Source organism: Bufo bufo, chromosome 7 (genome assembly GCF_905171765.1).
Source record: "Bufo bufo chromosome 7, aBufBuf1.1, whole genome shotgun sequence".
NCBI lineage: Eukaryota > Metazoa > Chordata > Amphibia > Anura > Bufonidae > Bufo > Bufo bufo.
Window position 1 is genome coordinate 169,259,098 of NC_053395.1, and position 21,152 is coordinate 169,280,249.

Below are 21,152 nucleotides of genomic sequence, written 5' to 3' on the forward strand. Positions count from 1 at the left end.
GAACATTCTTTACTAAATCAAATTTGGAATACACCCTCCAGCTCTAATAAAAGGGGGACGCTGAGCGCATTTTTCCACGTCATGCCCTGCATTTGCTCCGCATAGGGTTATGGTAAAAACAACATCAACCCCTAAGTGGCGTATAGGAAAATATGCAATAACTCAGAAGCCTTCGGGCACACAATTTCCCTCATTATTAACATCAAGGTGAATGCGAAGTTATGCAGACTATTAACCAAGAGATGCAATTTAAAGGGGTTATCCAAGAAAATATATTTTTGACTCATTCTCAGGATAGGTCATCAGTATCATATCTGCGGATGTGCGACACCCGGGACCCCTGCCAATCAGCTGTTAGAAGAGGCCTTGAGCGCTGCAGCCTCTTCCTAGGCCAGTGACATCACTGTACATCGGTCACATGGCCTAGTGGCAAGTCAATGGAGCTGAGCTGCAATACCAAGCACTGCCACTATATGACGCACGGCGCTGTCCTTGGAAAGCTATCAGGAGCTGGCTGTACTCACCAGAGCTCCGAGGAGTATAGCGGCTCCCTGAAACAGCTGATCAGCGGGTATGCCAGCACATGGACCCCAGCTGAAGGGATAATGATGACCTATCCGGAGGATAAGTCATCATTGTCTTTTTCAGGATAACCCCTTTAAGGAAAATCTTTTTGCCCTCATGACATTACCAGGGCAGTCAGAAACCCTGCAACGCTGGACATATATCTGCGTGGATAAAAGAAATATCCCCTCACGCCTCAAGTCATTTCAGTTACACCCACTTGGAAGACTTGAGTAAAGCAAATCTCTGTCAGGACCCAAATCCACAGCTGGAGCAGCCATCGACTTTAGTAATACTTCCAAGCCTTTCCAAGATACAAGTCATCCTCCTTACTGGCTGCAATGTAGATACAAGTCATCCTCCTTACTGGCTGCAATGTAGATACAAGTCATCCTCCTTACTGGCTGCAATGTAGATACAAGTCATCCTCCTTACTGGCTGCAATGTAGATACAAGTCATCCTCCTTACTGGCTGCAATGTAGATACAAGTCATCCTCCTTACTGGCTGCAATGTAGATCTTCCATCATCCAAGCTGTAAACACCGCAAGTTCTACATCTGCACTTACACGAACTAAGAACATCACAGGAACAAGCTGCCCGAATTAGACATGATGAGCCAACACTTTGCATCCAAAATGCAAGGTCAGGACTTTGCGTTTGCTTTCAAGGGGCACATTACTTAGATGTGGGCACATCCCGACGGGCCGGTTTGGATCGGGATGAGAACAAAACCAAAAATCAATCACACAAGAGAATGCAAGTGGAATTGGCAGCGATGCTGTAAGAAGTGATTGTACTAATGGGACCTGGACATTGGCTGGGTTATGTCATAATCGCTCTGGCAAAATGATCTGAAATATCTAATCTGATTTCTATATGTCCTTTATCTGACTCAGCCCAATTTTACAATACGTAGAGCAAAACGGGGCCTGAAGGGCGATCGATTGAGAGAAATGATTCTGGATTATTGAACACTCATAGAAATGAATACTAAAATGACTTAACGCTTTGATAAAGGTATCCAAATTTGTCCTGGCAAAAGATTGGACATGTCCTATCTTTTGCCATAACCTTGCAGATCGTGGACCCATTCAAGTTAATGAGTCCGCACCGCGTTACGGAGTTCACAAAGCCGGTGCCTGTGTTTTGCGGACCCACCGTTTGCTGCCTGCAATATGGGCAAGTCGGCCATGCGGTCGTCTGGATGGGGCCTTGTTAGGGAAAGCTGCTGAGGCCAACGAGAGAGAGATGCAGTATTACATGGCAGCCATTCAGTACAGCTCAAGCCCTTGGTCAGAGTGGCTTTCCATTCTGATGCCCCCCCCCCCCTCGATGATGCTCATAATAGCACATATGGACTGGGGTCGTCTTCATGAGACATCCCCTTTAAGACTACTGTGCAGTTCTGTGATGGAACAAAATATTCTGAATTAGGCCTCATGCACACAAACGTATTTTCATTCTGTGTCCGTTTTTTTTTGCGAACCGTATACGGAATCATTCATTTCAATGGGTCCGCAAAAAAGACGGAAGGTACTCCGCCTGCATTCCATAAAAAAATAGAACATGTCCTATTATTGTCCGCATTACGGACAAGGATAGTACTGTTCTGTTAGGGGCCAGCTGTTTCATTCCGCTTAATACGGAATGCACACGGATATCATCCGTATTTTTTGCGGATTCGCAAAATACATACGGTCGTGTGCATGAGGCCTTATGCACACGGCCGTAGTTTCGGTCCGCATCCGATCCACGTTTTTTGCGGATCGGATGCAGATCCATTTATCTCGACGGGGCCGCATCCATGAGTCCGTTCCTCGGCCTTGCAAAAAAGTTATAACGTGTCCTATTCTTGTCCGTTTTGCGGACAAGAATATGATTTCTCTAGACGTGTGGGGGGGGGGGGGGGGGGGGGGGAGAATGCCACACTCACAGCCGGGATCTGTGTTTAGCGGATATGCGATCTGCGAACTGCAAAATACGGCCGCGTGCATAAACCCTTTTTACAATTTCTGGATTATCAGATGCTGGATTATAGGAAATTCTCAGCAAATGGTAATCAAACAACAGATTTAGATTCTGGAACACATTTTCCTGCTGCGATCAGCTTTGACCATCTTCCCGATAATTATCTATCGGGTGAATCGCAACGTATAAATGTAACTACGAGCAGGTCGTGGTGTGTAGAGTCAAATAAAAGCCAATAGGTAGCGGCGCAGGTTCTTACATAACTCATGTGCTGAACAAATGCTTGAGAACTTGGTGTCGAGACAAGTATGAACCAAAGTGTCATATCCTTGTGTCATTCAACCAGTTTCATGGGTTCTTTTTGATCACAACCATTATTACTGGTGGCAGCGACGGCAGGGAATGTGCTCATCCTGTGTTCAAAGAGTAGGGTGGGGAGCGGGGTTTTCTTCTCCATCACTGGCATCCCCCTCCTCCCCAAGGTCAGGCAGCTGTGAAGCTGGTTTGGCAGACTCTGCCCCAGACATGGCTGTGATATGATCTCCCGTCCACATGAAGAAAGTACCGAAGATTCATTCCTCCTCCGTCACAGAGTCAGACAGAGCCAACCTGCTCATGAAGAAAGTGCAGACGCAGGGATAAAGAGGGGAGTCCGCCGTATAGTCAGTGGCCATACTGCGCACACGCAGGGACTCGAGGGGAGCTAGAATGGCTAGCTAACACCATGAATGAGCCACTTCCTCATCACTGAACACAGATGACATAAAATGTTCCTCCAGAGACAGAACCTACCAACGCAGCCACAACTATAGCACATTAGTAAGGGTTAAAGGCATACTATTCATTCAGACCAGGGAAAGAGCAAAGGAGGCTACGGGAGGATGAAAAAAGGTGCCTTTGATCCAGACTCCTCATTAGAGGAGCACTGAGCAGTAGAAGCATAGACTAATTATAAAACATCAATCAGGTATACCACGCTCCTGAGAAATAACCCTCAGCGGAGCAGCGCCAGTCCCACATTTCATGATGTACCGTACGCTCTGCGACAGTAACGGTGGCCATACACCTCCTGACACCCCCATATGCATGCCTGCTTAGCTTGACAGAGCGTAGACAGGTTTTCAATGAGAGGAGAATAAACTGCTGACAGACATCCCCCTAGCAGGAACAAAGGATCTGGCATGCTGAAATTCAACATGCCTGATCTTTCTTTGCCCTGACCTCTCCCGTCTCCATATTAGTCGACCAGTCCAAATCACTTATATGACGCCAATTTATTTCTCAGTGCTGTGAAGATGGATGCTATTCCCATCAGTCCTTGTCCCCGGATACAAATACACTAACCTATCAGTATGTTTCGGAGTGTGGGGGAAAGCTCATATAAAACGCAGGCAGAACACACAAACTCCATACTGATGTTGACCTTGGTTGGATTCACACCTAGTGTTATAAGCAGCAGGGATTTCCCTAGTGCCTCATCATCTCCTGTGTACTAACATTGTTTGGGGCAACCAGCTTTCTCCTGATCTCTGGTTAGATGATCACCATGCTTAGTTAACCTAAAGGAGTATTCCCATCTCAGACAATTGGGGCTTATCGCTAGGACGGTGGGACCCGCACCAACGCGGAGAACGGAGCAGGGAAGATGGTGGCAGAGGACCCCGGGTTTTCTGGGGACCGGCCACCGGCAAGCCGCCCCCCCCCCCCCCCTCCATTGTATTAAATGGGTGCGCACCGTGCTTGCTCGGATATTTTCGCCTGCTACCATAGAAATAGATGGAGGGCATCTGCACATGCGTGGTGCACCCTCCACAATTTTCAGGGGTCCGTTCTCGATGTAGGTGCAGGTCTCAGAGGTGGGACCTGCACCTATCAGACAATGGGGGTATATCTTAGCGATATGACCCCATTGTCTGAGATAGGAATACCCCTTTAAGCTGTTGAGTTTTTTTTATTGCTTAGCCTTTCTTTAAATGTTCTTGCTTTCTGCTCTTTAGTTGCTGAGTATAGTGTGAGCTCTGTGCATTTGTTTCCAGAATCCCTAATATTCCTTAAAAAAAAAAAAAACACTGTGGCGCTACTGCAAGATAAAAGCCAACTGTGTTTTGCCAAAATCTTGTCGGTACCGCATCTGACATATGAAATGATGCAAGAAGTAGGGATATTCGCTTAATCTATTCAGAGGCACAATCCCTAAGCCATTCGAAACTGAATACCTGGATTACAATGCTTGGCCACATTATGTTTACCACCAACAAACTATTTACCAGACTGTGCATCAGTCCAGCACGTTTCCTCCCAATATCTTGTCCTGTATAGTGTACCAGTAGGGAGGGGTGTATAGATGGTAGCACTTGGCCTGCAGTCCTGTTGGTGTGTCAGTTTCTCAATAGATAGTGTGGATATCCCCACCTCTTGTATCATTCCTTGTAGTCCTGTTCCTTGCTAGCCGAAATCTGTGTGATGCCTCTAATTCTTCTAGACCCTTCATTGCCATTAGGCCTCATGCACACAACCGTTTTTCGGGTCCGCATCAGAGCCGCAGTTTTTACGGCTCGGGTGCGGACCCATTTACTTCAATGGGGCTGCAAAAGATGCGGACAGCACTCAGTGTGCTGTCCGCATCCGTTGCTCCGTTCCGAGGCCCCGCAAAAAAAAAAATAGCATGCCCTATTCTTGTCCGTTTTGCGGACAAGAATAGGCATGTCTACAAAGGTCGCCCGTTCCATTCCGCGGTTTGCGAAAGGCACACGGGCGGCTTCCGTTTTTTGCGGATCCGCGGTTTGCAGTCCGCAAAAAACAGCAAGGTAGTGTGCATGAGGCCTTAGCCTTGAAGTTTGTTGTTTCCCTGTGGATTTGGTTACGGTATTTGTTTGCTTAGTTTGTCTTTTGATTTGTCTCGGGGTCCTAGATCCTTTTGTTGTCCTGCTTGTGTAGTATTGCAGATTAGGGTCGGTCTTTTACTTCTGTTCACAAACGTATCCTTTTTTTTTCGGTCGCAAAATGTGGATGTGGTCCGTATGCATCCCCCAGTTTTTGCGGGAACTATTGTAAAAGTGCCTATTCTTGTCTGCACGACGGACAAGAATGGGACATGTTCTATATATGTTCTAATGCGGACAGCACACGAATGACGACTGAGTGCTGTCCGCATTTTTAGTTGCCCCATAGAAATGAATGGGTCCGTGTGCGATCCACAAAAAATGCAGCTTGGACACGGACTGAACATATGGTTGTGTGACCGTAGCCTTTAACCGTCATTCAACGTCTCTCTCTCTGTACACCATCACCTTCTTCTATCGGTGAGTTTACTTCTGTATATCTGTTGCCTTCTCAGTGTTCAGATGTTAATTTACAAAGACATAACCTATACCTTAACTACTTGCTAGTGAGCCACCACAACCTACCACTATTTTTTATAACCTATAAGGCTTCTTTCACACGAGTGTGACGGATTGGCTCCGGACCAAGTTCAGTCATTTTTGTCTGCGATTGCGTTCAGTTTTTTCCGCACGGGTGCAATGCGTTTTGATGCGTTTTTCACGCGCGTGATAAAAAACTGAAGGTTTACAAACAACATCTCATAGCAACCATCAGTGAAAACCGCATTGCATCTGCACCTGCTTCCGGATGCAATGCGTTTTTCACTGAAGCCCCATTCACTTCTATGGGGCCAGGGCTGCGTGAAAAAAGCAGAATATAGAACATGCTGCGTTTTTTCACGCAACGCAGAACTGATGCGTGAAAAAAGAAACGCTCATGTACACAGACCCATTGAAATTAATGGGTCAGGATTCAGTGCGGGTGCTATGCGTTCACGTCACTCATTGCACCCGCGTGGAAAACTCGCTCGTGTGAAAGGGGCCTAAGGGCTCTTTCACACTTGCATTGTCCGGATCAGTCGTGCACTCCATTTGCCGGAGTGAACTAAAAGCATTTGAAGACGGATCCGTCTTCAAAATGCGTTCAGTGTTACTATGGCAGCCAGGACTTAAAGTCCTGGCTGCCATAGTAGTAGTGGGGATCAGTATACTTACAGTCCGTGCGGCTCCCGGGGCGCTCCAGAATGACGTCAGAGCGCCCCATGCGCATGGATGACGTGATCCATGTGATCACGTCACCCATGCGCGTAGGGCGTCCTGACGTCACTCTGAAGCGCCCTGGGAGCCGCACGGACGGTAAGTATACTGCTCCCCCGCTCCCCACTACACTTTACCATGGCAAACAGGACTTTAGTGTCCTGGGAGCGATGGTAACCATTCAGAAAAAGCTAAACGTTGGATCCGGTAATGCGCCGAAACGACATTTAGCTTAAGGCTGGATCCGGATCAATGCCTTCCAATGGGCATTAATTCCGGATCCGGCCTTGCAGCAAGTGTTCAGGATTTTTGACTGGAGCAAAAAGCGCAGCATGCTGCGGTATTTTCTCCGGCCAAAAAACGTTCCAGTCCGGAACTGAAGACATCCTGATGCATCCTGAACGGATTTCTCTCCATTCAGAATGCATTAGGATAAAACTGATCAGGATTCTTCCGGCATAGAGCCCCGACGACAGAACTCTATGCCGGAACAGAACAACCCAAGTGTGAAAGAGCCCTAAGACAGCATTGAGAGCAAGGAGACTTGAGAAATGTTATAAATAAAACAAAAAAGTATCCAAAGTTGGGGATATAATGCTAGTAACAGTATACAAAATAACAGAAGAGCAAACATTCCAACAAACCTCCTAGGACTGGTTGTAACACGTGTGTCCTCTTCTATTTGTATTGCAAATAAATGATAAGAGCAGGCCGGCCTGATGGAGGACAATCTTAGGCCGCACACACGGGCAGGTTCTGGGTAAATAATAGCCTCATGTTACAGTTGTACAATGACGGAGCGGCGTGGCTAACCGGCAGGGAAACATCTGGTGCACCCAGTCACACGTGGTCAATAAATGGTGTGAATCAGGCTGGGAAAGGAGAAAACTATTTGGCCAGTAGAAATGTGACCGGAGGGGGCACAGGAAGCAGGGGTCACATGTGCTATGTACAGTGCTCAATAAAACCGGGTCTAAAGTTTCCAAAGCCATTGCTGACAGAGAGGTTCCTGATGTGGACGCTGCACCAGTACACTGCTGGTTATAGCACCAGTACACTGCTGGTTATATGCGCTAGCTCCAGCACACAGAAGAAAACTCAAACCTTATGTTACCACTACGCAGAAAGTAGCTTCTGCTACCCACCACATGAAAAGCCCGGCATGCAAAAAAAATTAAATAAAATGGCAATGTCGCTAGATACAACTTTCACAATTAAGAATAGGTCATCAGTACCCTATTGGTGGGGATTTGACAGCTGGGACCCCCACCGATCAGCTGTTTGAGAAAGCCCCGATTCTTGCAGTAGTGCCACGGCCTTCTCGCAGCTTAGCCTAGTCCATGTGACATCACGTTCATCAGTCACGTGGCCTACACACAGCTCAGCCCCACTGAAGTGAATGGGGCTGAGCTGCAATACCAAGCACAGCCACTATACAATGTACGGCACTGTGCTTGGTTAGCAGAGAGAAGGCCGCGGCGCTACTGCAAGCTGATCGCCGGGGGGTCCGTGGTGTCGGATAATCATCCATCAGATACTAGTGACCTATCTGGAGGACAGGTTATTAGTATGAGTTGAGTATGAGTTCACATGCTGGACTGTTGCTCCATTAAAACAGGGCACATGGGACCCCTTTTCTCATGATCAGCAGAGGTTCCCGGGGTGGGACCTCCAGTTATCACTTATACTGCAGACAGGTGATAAGTGATGATTCTCGGAAAACCAATGAACCTAGATTTCCTTACCCCTTAGAGGGGAACTCTGGTTTCAGAAAATAAACTTTAGTCATTGTACAATAAGTCACAATATCACAATGTACCTTCTGTGTCAATCCCTTGCGGTTTTCACATTATCATAATTTTTATAATTTTATGCACTTATATAGCGCTAATATATTCCGCAGTGCTTTACAGACATTAGCATCCAACAGTCCCCAATGGAGCTCACAATCTAAGGTCCCTATCAGTAAGTCTTTGGAGTGTGGGAGGAAACCGGAGTACCCGGAGGAAACCCACGCAAACACGGGGAGATCATACAAACTTCATGCAGATGTGGTCTTTGGTGGGATTCGAACTCAGGACCCCAGCGCTTCAAGGCACCAGTGCTAACCACCGAGCCACCAAACTGCACATTGGTTTTGGATAGAAATCTGTGCTGATCACGTGATGATGACATGCAATTCTATGTAACAGCTCCCAACTCTACGCAGTGCATGTAGGAAGGGACACGGGGCTGGCCCATTCCTCCCTCCCTAGACTTGTCTGTGCACACAGCAATGTCCAATACATGGGATCTAAAGCTGGCGACATATTAGATTAACGACTGCCAAAATGGCCAACCACCTCATAGGTATGGAGGCCAACCACCTCTTCCCCAATGGCAAGACAACATAGAGCCAAACTCGGTTTTTGAGGTATTGGTTGGAAAACGATGAAACCTTCAAAATGGATCAGACCCGACAAAAGAACTAACTCCTACGACTTGTGGCTGCTCTTTACCCGTCATGTGCACACAGCATACACATGGTGCACTTCTATGACGTGAACACTAGGGGTGAAGCTGCTCTTCAGAGAAGGTCACAATGAAAGGTCCCATCTTCTGCTTGAGGAGGACCTTGCGCATGCACAGATGGAGCCAATGCCAATACACCACGCTACCAAGGATGACCAGGAGGGAGACCTCACCAAACAGCCGCTCCATCCGGACAAGGGAATGCAGAATTCAACGTCAGGTTGGTGACGGTTTAGGGGACAGGTGTCCGTGTGTCTTGACCGGAAATGTAAAAGCAGCAAACGCTCGTTCTGTTCAGGTTTGGTATCACATTTACAAAATGATTGATATTTTATGTTTCAAACTACCCTTGCAAATGTATGCAATATAATAACCAGCCATAAAGGCTGCAGGTAATAGATTACACAGAAATAGGAATGCTGTTCAGCTTGATTTATCTCCCCAGCCTGGCCAGTTACAAGCAGGGCCCTCACCCCTGTCGTCTGTACTAATCGTTACTCCGTAATATCAAATGCTGGACACAAACTGCAGAATACATCTCTACTGTATAAAGATGTCCACCGCCAACAAACCATACGAAGGCGAAGAGCGTGTCAGAAGACATTTGATGACAGCCATACAAAATCTAACAATCTGCGTAGGTTCTTAAAGAGGACCTCTCCCCTCTCCTGACATGTCTGTTGTACTTGCATTACCCATGTAAAAACTCTGGAGCGTCTGTTCCTATGACTCTATGTTGTGCCATTCCTTTATTATTCCTGCTAGAAGTTTGCAAATAAATTGCCAGCAGTCAGCAGTAAAGGTCCTGCTGGGTGTTACCAGTAGTGAGTGTGTCTGACTCTGTCCAATCAGTGCCGCAGATGTCAGACTGTGCAGGGACACCCCCCCAACTGGTAACACCCGTCTGGACCTTTACTGCAAGCTGCTGGTAATTCATTCATAGAAATAATAAAGGAATCATAGAGCCAGAAGAATAGATGCTCCAGAGCAGTCATTACATGGGGAATGTAAGTACGGTACTTGGCTACTTTCACACTCGCGTTTGTTGCAGATCTGTCATGGATCTGCACAGACGGATCCGCACCGATAATACAACCGCATGCATCCGTTCAGAACAGATCCATTTGTACTATCTGTAACATAGCCAAGACGAATCTGTCTTGAACGCCATTGAAAGTCAATGGAGGACGGATCCGTTTTCTATTGTGTCAGCGGAATGGAATAGAACGGAGGCAAGCTGATGCATTCTGAGCGGATCCTTTTCCATTCAGAATGCATTAGGGCAAAACTGATCCGTTTTGGACCTCTGGTGAGAGCCCTGAACGGATCTCACAAACGGAAAGCCAAAACGCCAGTGTGAAAGTAGCCTAACTAATGTCAGGAGAGGCGACAGCTCCTCTTACAAAACACTGTACATATTTCTATCAAGACAGTCAAAAGAATACGTCTCCTCTAAGACATACCAACCTTTTTCTTGTACCATCTGAATAGAAATACTAAATTGTGGTGATTAATGCCCTACAAATTAATATTACATTTATATGGCGCAAACCTCTTCCATACTGCTGTATAAAATGGCTGAAAACACCAATATACAGGACTAAGGGCTCAACTACGGTCGTGTGAATGCGCCCTAAAAAAAAAAAAAAGCATACCTGTAACAAGCTATGGAAGATGCGGTACGCGGTCATGCACCGTAAAAAAAGCAGCAAGGAGACAGAAGGGGAAAAATTGATCAATGGAAAATTGGAAAAATGCTTTAAGGGTGTGTTCACACAGGTCGGATACGGGATTTTGCATGTAGACTTTTCCACAGCATTTACAGCAGCAGAAAAGTGAATGGGACTTTAATAGGATGTAATCCATGGCAAATACTCGACAAATCAAGCAATTCAGGCAGATTTTTGTTGCTGCAATGTACATCCTCTAAGCACGTAACGCAGTCTCCAGGCCTTACAAGAACACGCTCTATATCCACCATCAGGACAATAGTGAGGGCTCCGCAATGATGAGGCTCTGTGCTCTGGAGCTCGACTAACACTGATTGAAATCACCACTGACTTCTATTGGAGACACTGCTCCCAGGCTTTAAATCATCAGGATATTCCAATGTATCCAGGCCCGTACTGTCATTTATCATCTGACGTGACAACACTGGGCAATAGCATCGATTTCTCGTCACACTACTTTCCTAAATGACGACTCCTCACATGAAGCAAAAGTCAACAAATGTCACTCAAGCAGCCTGTTAACCCTTCTGCTGCCGTCTGACTGTAAATCAGACACGTGGAAATGAAAGGGTTATTGTTCTGTGCAGACAGGCAGTCACTCCCGGCTGGGGAGGGTCTGCAGAGCTGCCCCCAGTGACCCGTCTGACAGGAGGGGCAATAATCTAGAGCTGTCATTTACAAACTCCCATGTGTTGCCCAGACAAAAGCCAGAAGCAGAAAATATTACAATGGAAACACATTTAGAGCGCGTTACCATAAGCCTCCCCCTCTGGGCTATATACCCTTATAAGCAAGATCTGACAGTACTTGCAGCTGCAGCGTCCAACCTGGGGGCACTCATTAATTAAGCCTCCCGCACAATCCCCCAGGGGGGTTCTGTCAGAGAACCACATGCGCAGATCTCCATGACATCAGCTGATCTCCATGACATCAAATCAAGAGATTACCGAGACCCCCCCAGGAAGGGTCCGGGCACGACAAAGGTGCCACTGAGCACCAGAAAGAACATGTACAAGAAAGCAGACATATAACAAAGAAATAAATACAACGTATCAATGTGAAAAAATATCTCTCTCTCACTATATATATATCTGCCCCTCTATTTATTTATTATTTTATGCACTTACTACTATATTCCGCAGCACTTTACAGACATTAGCATCAGGCTGTCCCCAATGGGGCTCACCATCTAAGTTCCCACAAAGTAAGTCTTTGGATATATGTCTCCCTAGATCTCTCTGTCTCTCTCTCTCTCTGTGTGTGTGCCTCTCTCTGTGCGCCTCTCTCTGTGTGTGCCTCTCTCTCTCCCTCTGTGTGTGCCTCTCTCTCTCCCTCTGTGTGCGCCTCTCTCTCTCCCTCTGTGTGCGCCTCTCTCTGTGTGTGCGCCTCTCTCTGTGTGTGCGCCTCTCTCTGTGTGTGCGCCTCTCTCTGTCTCTGTGCGCCTCTCTCTCTCCCTCTGTGTGTGCCTCTCTCTCTCCGTCTCTGTGCCTCTCTCTCTCCGTCTCTGTGCCTCTCTCGCTCGCTCTCTGTGCCTCTCTCGCTCGCTCTCTGTGCCTCTCTCGCTCGCTCTCTGTGCCTCTCTCGCTCGCTCTCTGTGCCTCTCTCGCTCGCTCTCTGTGCCTCTCTCGCTCGCTCTCTGTGCCTCTCTCTCTCCGTCTCTGTGCCTCTCTCTCTCCGTCTCTGTGCCTCTCTCGCTCGCTCTCTGTGCCTCTCTCGCTCGCTCTCTGTGCCTCTCTCGCTCGCTCTCTGTGCCTCTCTCGCTCGCTCTCTGTGCCTCTCTCGCTCGCTCTCTGTGCCTCTCTCGCTCGCTCTCTGTGCCTCTCTCGCTCGCTCTCTGTGCCTCTCTCGCTCGCTCTCTGTGCCTCTCTCGCTCGCTCTCTGTGCCTCTCTCGCTCTGTGCATCTATCGCAAATTATGACAACTTCTAGCACCACCACTAGACCTGTCAGCTCTCATGTCTGTGGTATATCCGTGACTGCACAGTGTGACGCTGTCCGTGATTCATACGTGTTTGATCTGTGGTTCCATGATTTTCAGTCTGTGTCATTCGTGTTTCACAGATACTGCTAGGCTGAAAATTAGTTTCCAGAGCATCTCCTAGCTATGATTCGTGAAAACCATGGGCCAAACATGGATGGCTTCCGTGTTTTTCACAGACCCCTAGACTATAAGGTGCACAAGAGATTTGTAGTCATGAACAAAATAGGGCGTGCTTCCCTGGTGTCACCGTGGCCCACGGTCCATGGAAAACGACTCATGTGAATACAGACATTAGGGAAGATTTATCAAAACTGGTGTAAAAGAAAACTGGCTTAGTTATCCATAGTAACCAATTAAATTCCACCTGTCATTTTTCGGACCTGCCTTGGAAAATTAAAGGTGGAATCTGATTGGTTGCTATGAGCAACTAAGCCACCTTTCCTTTACACCAGTTTTGATAAATCTCCCCCAATGAATGTGCGCCCGGTCCTTGGAGACCACAGACCGCACACGTACGTGATTCACTGACGTTGTATTTATTTACTATGCGTTTTAGGCCTCATGCACATGACTGTATTATTGGTCCGTGTCCGATGCGCATTTTTTGCAGATCGTACACAGGCCCATTCATTTTTATGGGTCTGCAATCAAAACCAGACAGCACACAGATGTCATCCATGTGCCGTATGCATCCGTGGAGCTGGGACGCACATTATAAAACTTGTACCGTTCTTGTCCATTTTACGAACAGGAATAGACTTTCTTACAGTAGGTCCCGTAAAAATTGCGGGATGCACACAGACCTCATCTGCATTTGGCTGATCCGTGATGTGCAGGAGGCCTTAGACACACACGGCACCTCTGAAGATAATCTAACATGTGCTACATCACCTTACTGCAGAGACACCTTTAAGGCCCAAAATACATATGTAAAGTAAACCAGCCAAGAGGTGGCATAAAAAAAGGCAAAGATGGCGCCTAAGGACTGTTTCACACTCGTGGCGAAGTATTCCCATTTTTGAGAATGTACCTGCGGCTATTCCACCTCTCTAAAACTACATGCACAGCTGACAGCACCATGGTGCCAAAATAACTGTAGCCAACCACCACTGGCATCTACACCGAGACTGTGCCCAGATGTTTAACCTTCAGCTTTTACCTGCATTTTCACACAACGTGTGGGTGACGTTTGTACGCAGCAATGTGTCCGTACAGCCAGGAGCGCTGTGCACACACCATGCATTCCTGAAATATCTCAGTGCTGGCAGCGCCAAGAATCCACCTTGTTCAGATAGGTCTAATCTGCACCCTCACCCCTTGGAAACAGAAAGCCTGCTCCGCCTGCAACGCACAACGGCAAACATCACAAGGGATCTCAGCCAGAACACCTGAGGACACCTGCCTGCAAGTACAATACCGCTCCATGTGTGCAAAAGGACATACAGCACATGTAATCCACTGAGGATCATAGGCAGTGGGCACTGGATGGCGTATGGTGCCCCCAACCCTGTGACTGTGTAGGTGACTCACAAGTGATCATGAGAACTTATAATATGTAAAGTGCAGAAAAAATGACTACAACCGCAGGTGCAGGACCTGGCGGCGGAGCAGAGCGCAATGCCGAAACAGGGGGCCTTCCCACCTGTGCACAGATCAGTGACAGTTTATTTTACTTCTGTTTCTACAGCCTAATACTCCCTGTGTTCAATGAGTCAACTGAATCCCACAAAGTGGGGGCATTGTGGAGAAGGGCTTAGCAGAAGCAAAGGGAAGACAGAGTTCATAGGAGTAACCACAATTCACATGAATGTCAGTTAATGCAAATCGAGCTTCTACCTGTTCACATGGTTGTCTACAATTCTCCCCGGGGACACTAAACAGTCCAGTATAACATGGTCACATTCAGAGAGATAACAGCTTACCCAACAGGAGACCTGGAATAGCCAGACCTGCTCCTCCACCCCTCATAAACAGCAACAGATAAAACCAGCACAAAGTAATATCAAGGAACCCAATGGCCCCAGACAGAGGCAAAGGGGCAGGATGACTGGGGTATCTGTGCGGCACGCTCCGTGCTTTACAGGGACCCTGTCCGCTCGGACTTTTCTATAGCTCACATCTTATTTCTTGTAACACAATGGCATATATTGATATGCAGACTTCCTCACCCTCCTGCCAGTGATTGACAGCCTTCTCCCTATGCACAGTAAAGGTTCAGCCACAAATAGCAGGTCCATAAAATATTTGCACTGTATCTGTCCAAAATCTGCAGCAGCAAAATACACTCCAAATTGTGTGGATTTTGCTGCAGATTTTCCCTTTGCATTGCAAAAGGTGAGGAAATGCATACAGAGGCTGCAGATTTAAAATGTCCACCGCGTGTGAATGAGAAGGTAAATTCTCTTCCATTTTGCTGCTACTATAAATGCTATGAATTTCCTGCATGCAAATCCACAGGGTATACCCCAGGTGTGACTGTGCCCTTATAGCGGGAAAGCTGTCAATCAGCGGTGGGTGGAGGCAGTCTGCAAACATCAGACTCCTGCCTCGCAGCACTGGCATCATTCTTCTAAATGAAGGCATATTGATGACTTATCCTCAGGACAGGCTAACAACATCGGATTGGTGGGGGTCCGACACCCAGCGACCCGCCAATCAGCTGTTCTGCAGTAGCTTTAGCACCAGAAATTGGCGCTGCAACAGTACAGCTCCGTCCATTGTGTAGTGAACTGAGCTGGTAAAAGCAGCGCTGCCCCCAATGAGTGGTGGTGGTCCTGCTTTAAAATGCCACAGTCTTGTCAGTTTAGGGTGCTATGTATCTAATAAGAATGTGAAGCTCGCGCCAGACGTTCTGTAAGTTGGCACAGACTGGCACACAGCAATACAACTGCTCTGAAAGCTAGATGCAGTCCTACTTTGGTTTTCTCAAATATCACAGGAGCGTGCTGTTTGTATTGAGCAGAACTATAGGAATGCATAATGGAAGGTATTCTAGACAAAGACAAATACAACCAACTGGTTTCCACATACAGATGAGCGGGGCTGGCATCTTGAAAGTTTCCTGCAGTCGTGATACAGGTCAGTGCAATCTGTAAACAGGCAGTCAATCATCACGGTGACAAGGAGCGTTATATATACACATAGCTATATCTGGGCTCCTCGCTGACTATGTGTGAATCTCGGGGGCCTGCGGAGCTGTCAGAAATAGATATTATCAGAAAAATGTGCCACCTAATGTGTCAAACTCAAGACACCTCTTCAAAGCGTAGGCGGGTGGCATAAGATACCAGCCATGAAGCACTCAGAGCTACCGGCCAAGAAGCCCAGATTACAATGCGGTTAGTGGTAAATGACATTGTGCTACTAAATACTAAACTTTTTTCTTTAAAAAATGGTTGTTTCACAAAGAACTCACTCCTTAAGGGTCCATTCACACGTCCGCAATTTCATTCCGCATTTTGCGGAACGGAATTGCGGACCCATTCATTTCTATGGGGCAGCACGATGTGCTGCCCGGATCGGGAATTGCGGATCCGCACTTCCGGGTCTGCAATTCCGATCCCGAAAAAAAATAGAACATGTCCTATTCTTGTCCGCAATTGCGGACAAGAAAAGGCATTTTCTATGAGAATGCCGGCGATGTGCGGTCCGCAAAATGCGGAACGCACATCGCCGATGTCAGTGTTTTGCGGATCCACGAATCCGTGGATCTGCAAAACACACACGGACGTGTGAATGGACCCTTAATGAAACAGGTCGGATGATCATTGAGGGTCCAACTGACATTAACCGATATCGCAGGGTAAGGTCCAGCCAGCCATACGTTTTTGTTTTCTGGGGAAATGTATTATAACATGTTGCCCACTAAAATTAATAGAAACCTCTAACAAGGACACACCGGAATACAGTATAAAACATTTAATAGTTAAGGAATGATAAAAGGTGGCCAATCACTTACAAAAAAAGGAGCTGCCTGTGGTACTAGTTACCCGTCGGCACATTCAACGCCTCACAAATACATCCGGTAATCACCTATAGACCCAGTGCAAGTACCACAGGGTTAAATACCTTAAATAACAGGTGTACACAAGAAACACAGTAAGGCTATAAAGGCAAATACAGACCACAAGGCAGACTCGAACCCCAATGTACATGTCGCCCATATCTTCCTCCAGGCGGTATATCTCTGCTATGCATGATGCACATTTTGTATGCAGCATGTGCAGTTTTTAAGATGATGTGTTGTGTGTCCTTAGTGTTTGTATTGTATCTGTTTCACACTCCACTGTGTGAATTGTATCTGCTCACATTTGCAGGTGTTGACTCACTAAAATCAATAGTCAACCAAATATTACACGGGTACACAAGAGCAAGAGTGGCGGGGAACCCTATCGATAATGTCCCAACAAGACACAAGAAAATGGGCAAACTTTTTGAAACTGAAATTTATCACTTATCCATAGGATAGGCCCCACTGATGAGACCTTGCTAAAATGGGGGTCCTGACCCCATCATACCATCTCACATACGTAGGAGTTTGCATGGAGGGAACATGCTTGACCATCTCTCCATTCTAAGTCTATGGGCCTGACGGATGCTCTATTCTAAGTCTATGGGCTTGACCATCTCTCTATTCTAAGTCTATGGGCCTGACGGATGCTCTATTCTAAGTCTATGGGACTGACGGACGCCCTATTCTAAGTCTATGGGCTTGACGGACGCTCTATTCTAAGTCTATGGGCCTGACGGACGCTCTATTCTAAGTCTATGGGCCTGACGGACGCTCTATTCTAAGTCTATGGGCCTGACGGACGCTCAATTCTAAGTCTATGGGCCTGACGGACGCTCTATTCTAAGTCTATGGGCCTGACGGACGCTCTATTCTAAGTCTATGGGCCTGACGGACGCTCTATTCTAAGTCTATGGGACTGAAGGACGCCCTATTCTATGGGACTGACTGACGCTCTATTCTAAGTCTATGGGCCTGACGGACGCTCTATTCTAAGTCTATGGGACTGAAGGACGCCCTATTCTATGGGACTGACGGACGCTCTATTCTAAGTCTTTGGGCCTGATGGCGCTCTATTCCAAGTCAATGGGACTGAAGGACGCCCTATTCTAAGTCTATGGGCCTGACGGACGCTCTATTCTAAGTCTATGGGACTGACGGACGCCCTATTCTAAGTCTATGGGCCTGACGGACGCTCTATTCTAAGTCTATGGGCCTGACGGACGCTCTATTCTAAGTCTATGGGCCTGACGGACGCTCTATTCTAAGTCTATGGGCCTGACGGACGCTCTATTCTAAGTCTATGGGCCTGACGGACGCTCTATTCTAAGTCTATGGGCCTGACGAACGCTCTATTCTAAGTCTATGGGCCTGACGGACGCTCTATTCTAAGTCTATGGGCCTGACGGACGCTCTATTCTAAGTCTATGGGCCTGACGGACGCTCTATTCTAAGTCTATGGGCCTGACGGACGCTCTATTCTAAGTCTATGGGCCTGACGGACGCTCTATTCTAAGTCTATGGGCCTGACGGACGCTCTATTCTAAGTCTATGGGACTGAAGGACGCCCTATTCTATGGGACTGACGGACGCCCTATTCTAAGTCTATGGGCCTGACGGACGCTCTATTCTAAGTCTATGGGACTGACGAACGCTCTATTCTAAGTCTATGGGACTGACGGACGCCCTATTCTAAGTCTATGGGACTGACGGACGCCCTATTCTAAGTCTATGGGACTGACGGACGCCCTATTCTAAGTCTATGGGACTGACGGACGCACTATTCTAAGTCTATGGGACTGACGGACGCCCTATTCTAAGTTTATGGGACTGACGGACGCCCTATTCTAAGTCTATGGGACTGACGGACGCCCTATTCTAAGTCTATGGGACTGACGGACGCCCTATTCTAAGTCTATGGGACTGACGGACGCCCTATTCTAAGTCTATGGGACTGACGGACGCCCTATTCTAAGTCTATGGGACTGACGATTCCAATTAGTACAGGAATATACATAAGACGTAGATCAAAGCATCTGACAAAAGGTGTAAAAACAAAAAGCAAACCACACTAGTAAATGGTTTCTCTGCACACAATTCAGAACGCCATTAAGACCACACATACACACAGTCCTATTCACACAGCCATGTGCCCACTAACTCTGGAAAGACCCCCAGAGGAATTTCTTCAAGCCATTCAGGGATTCCAGTTTCAAAGTGATGGGGTGAAAGCTGCTAAATTAGCTGAGAAGGAGTAAGAAAAGACAGAGCTGCTTTGCCGACAGCAGAATATGGAATGGAATTGCAAAAAGGTGTCGCCAGATTAAAGCCAGATTATATGAAAGGATAAAACTAAAGGAGAGGAGAGAGCCGCAAATATCAAGAATGTACGGCTGAAGTGTGCCCAGCATAAGGAGTCTTGGTTTACAAATAATTTGATTCTTAATTTCCAGGAATCTTATGCTGCAGAAATACACAATCTAGGAATAGTCAATACATACAAAGCTGAATGCACAAAGTATCATGTACAAAAACAGCAAGAGCAGGGTTAAAAATAATCAGAGCAAAGACATTCACTAACAAGCTGCATTCCAGTGTGCGCTGTGAAGTCCCTCATAGTGAACGCCAAATTATCTATGGCTCCATTACTTTGTTGAACCTGCAGCTCCATTCATTGGAACAGGGTCCCCATTCTCGTGATGGGTGGGGGTCCCAGAGGTCAGTCCACCATTGATCTGACACCTTTACCCTCATCTCTTATCCTGTGGAAAGGGATAAGATTGCATTGCAAGAAAACCTCCTAAAGGAGTTGTCTCATCTCGCCGTTACTAAAGGGAGATGAATGTAGGAGGAATGATCGCTACCGTAGTCGTTCGTCCCTCAATCTGCTCTATTCATTATCAGCGGCACACCCCTGATTACACAGGAAGATGTTCTTCCAATTATTGGGCATCTTTCATCCTGATCAAAGACGTCAATCAGCCTTTGCACGATCGGCTGCTCTATTATACGAGCCGATTATCGGGTTTCGTTCGTATTCCTGAAAATTGGCCTGAAATCGTGCAACGCAAATCATGCAGGGCCTTCAGGGGTGAGCAAAGCCAAGGAGCAGGATCTGAGAAAAATACACAGCATCTAATCACCCCCTGTAGGCAATGACTTGGATATCACTTTTAAGCTCGCCTTAAAGGGAACCTGTCACCTCCATAATGTCCCCCCATCTCCTGCAGCGCCTTAAAGCTCGAGTCATCTCCTCTCCAATACTGTCTTTTGTTACTTGATCTGATGGCCAAATTTGATCCAAGACAACTTTATTCTTCAAGGGGGCAGCAGCCTTCACGCATCAAGTAAAGCTAAACAACAGTCCAACACCAAATCTGTTAAGCGGAAGTGAGGCAGGATCTAGACGCTTGCAATGTACGGTAATAAATAGCTGCTATTTTCTAGAAATTTTTTACTGAGGTTAATGTTAAAGTGTTTTCATAATGAAAAGCATTTCAAGAGGACCAGTCAGCTCTTGTGTCTGTTTTATAAAAACTTGGGGTTTCCCTTGTTCCAGAGCGCTGTGTTTCGTAGTTCCTAATAGAAATATATTTTTAAAAAAATTAAAACTGGGTGCTACTATTCCCCTAATCAGTCAGTCAGTACTGATTGGGCAATGTCAGTGTGTGCAGGGACATAACGCCAACTAGTAACACCCAGCTGTCCACTAATGTAGGCATTTCAAGGAGGAATACCTGAGGAATAATACAACACAGAGTTCTAGGAAATGTTCTAGTATGCGGAGTACAATTAGTTATCAAAACAGACATGTCAGGAGAGATGAAAGGTCCTTTTTAACCTTAGAAAACATCTAGCTGCATTGACCCCCATGTTTAGTGTCGCCCTGTGCCCTAGAGGAACTGTACAAATACCGTATACAGTAGTCAGTTTTTGAAATGCAGGCAGATGTTTTCCAGAAGCCCTGAGTGCACACAGTGCGTCATATTATAAAATCTTTATAACGCCATATGTGCCTCAACTGAAACCCCTGCACCTGTCCTGTCTCATCCAGAGGCCTGTGCAAATTGTCTTTCATGCTCCACATGCCTGTATGATATGTACAGTATATACAGTATGTGTCAATAGAAACACGCTCAGGGTCAGAGTACAAAGCAAGAATGCCTGCGGACAGCAAACCGAGCGCAGTTATGCAACCGAAAAAAGAAAAAAAAAAGTCTTCACATTTCTGTGTCTGTTTCACGCACATGGAAAAACCGTCTGTTTCACCCGTGAAGAAACCACGTTTGGTCTATGTGTGTTTTTTTGC

The 21,152-nt window shown here is 46.8% G+C and overlaps 1 protein-coding gene across 2 annotated transcripts in view; it reads right to left on the reverse strand.

Moving 5' to 3' along the window:
* AGAP1 (ArfGAP with GTPase domain, ankyrin repeat and PH domain 1) overlaps positions 1–21,152 on the reverse strand; it is a 405,970-nt gene that overhangs the window by 186,191 nt on the left and 198,627 nt on the right. The gene's annotated exons all lie outside the window — the stretch shown is intronic.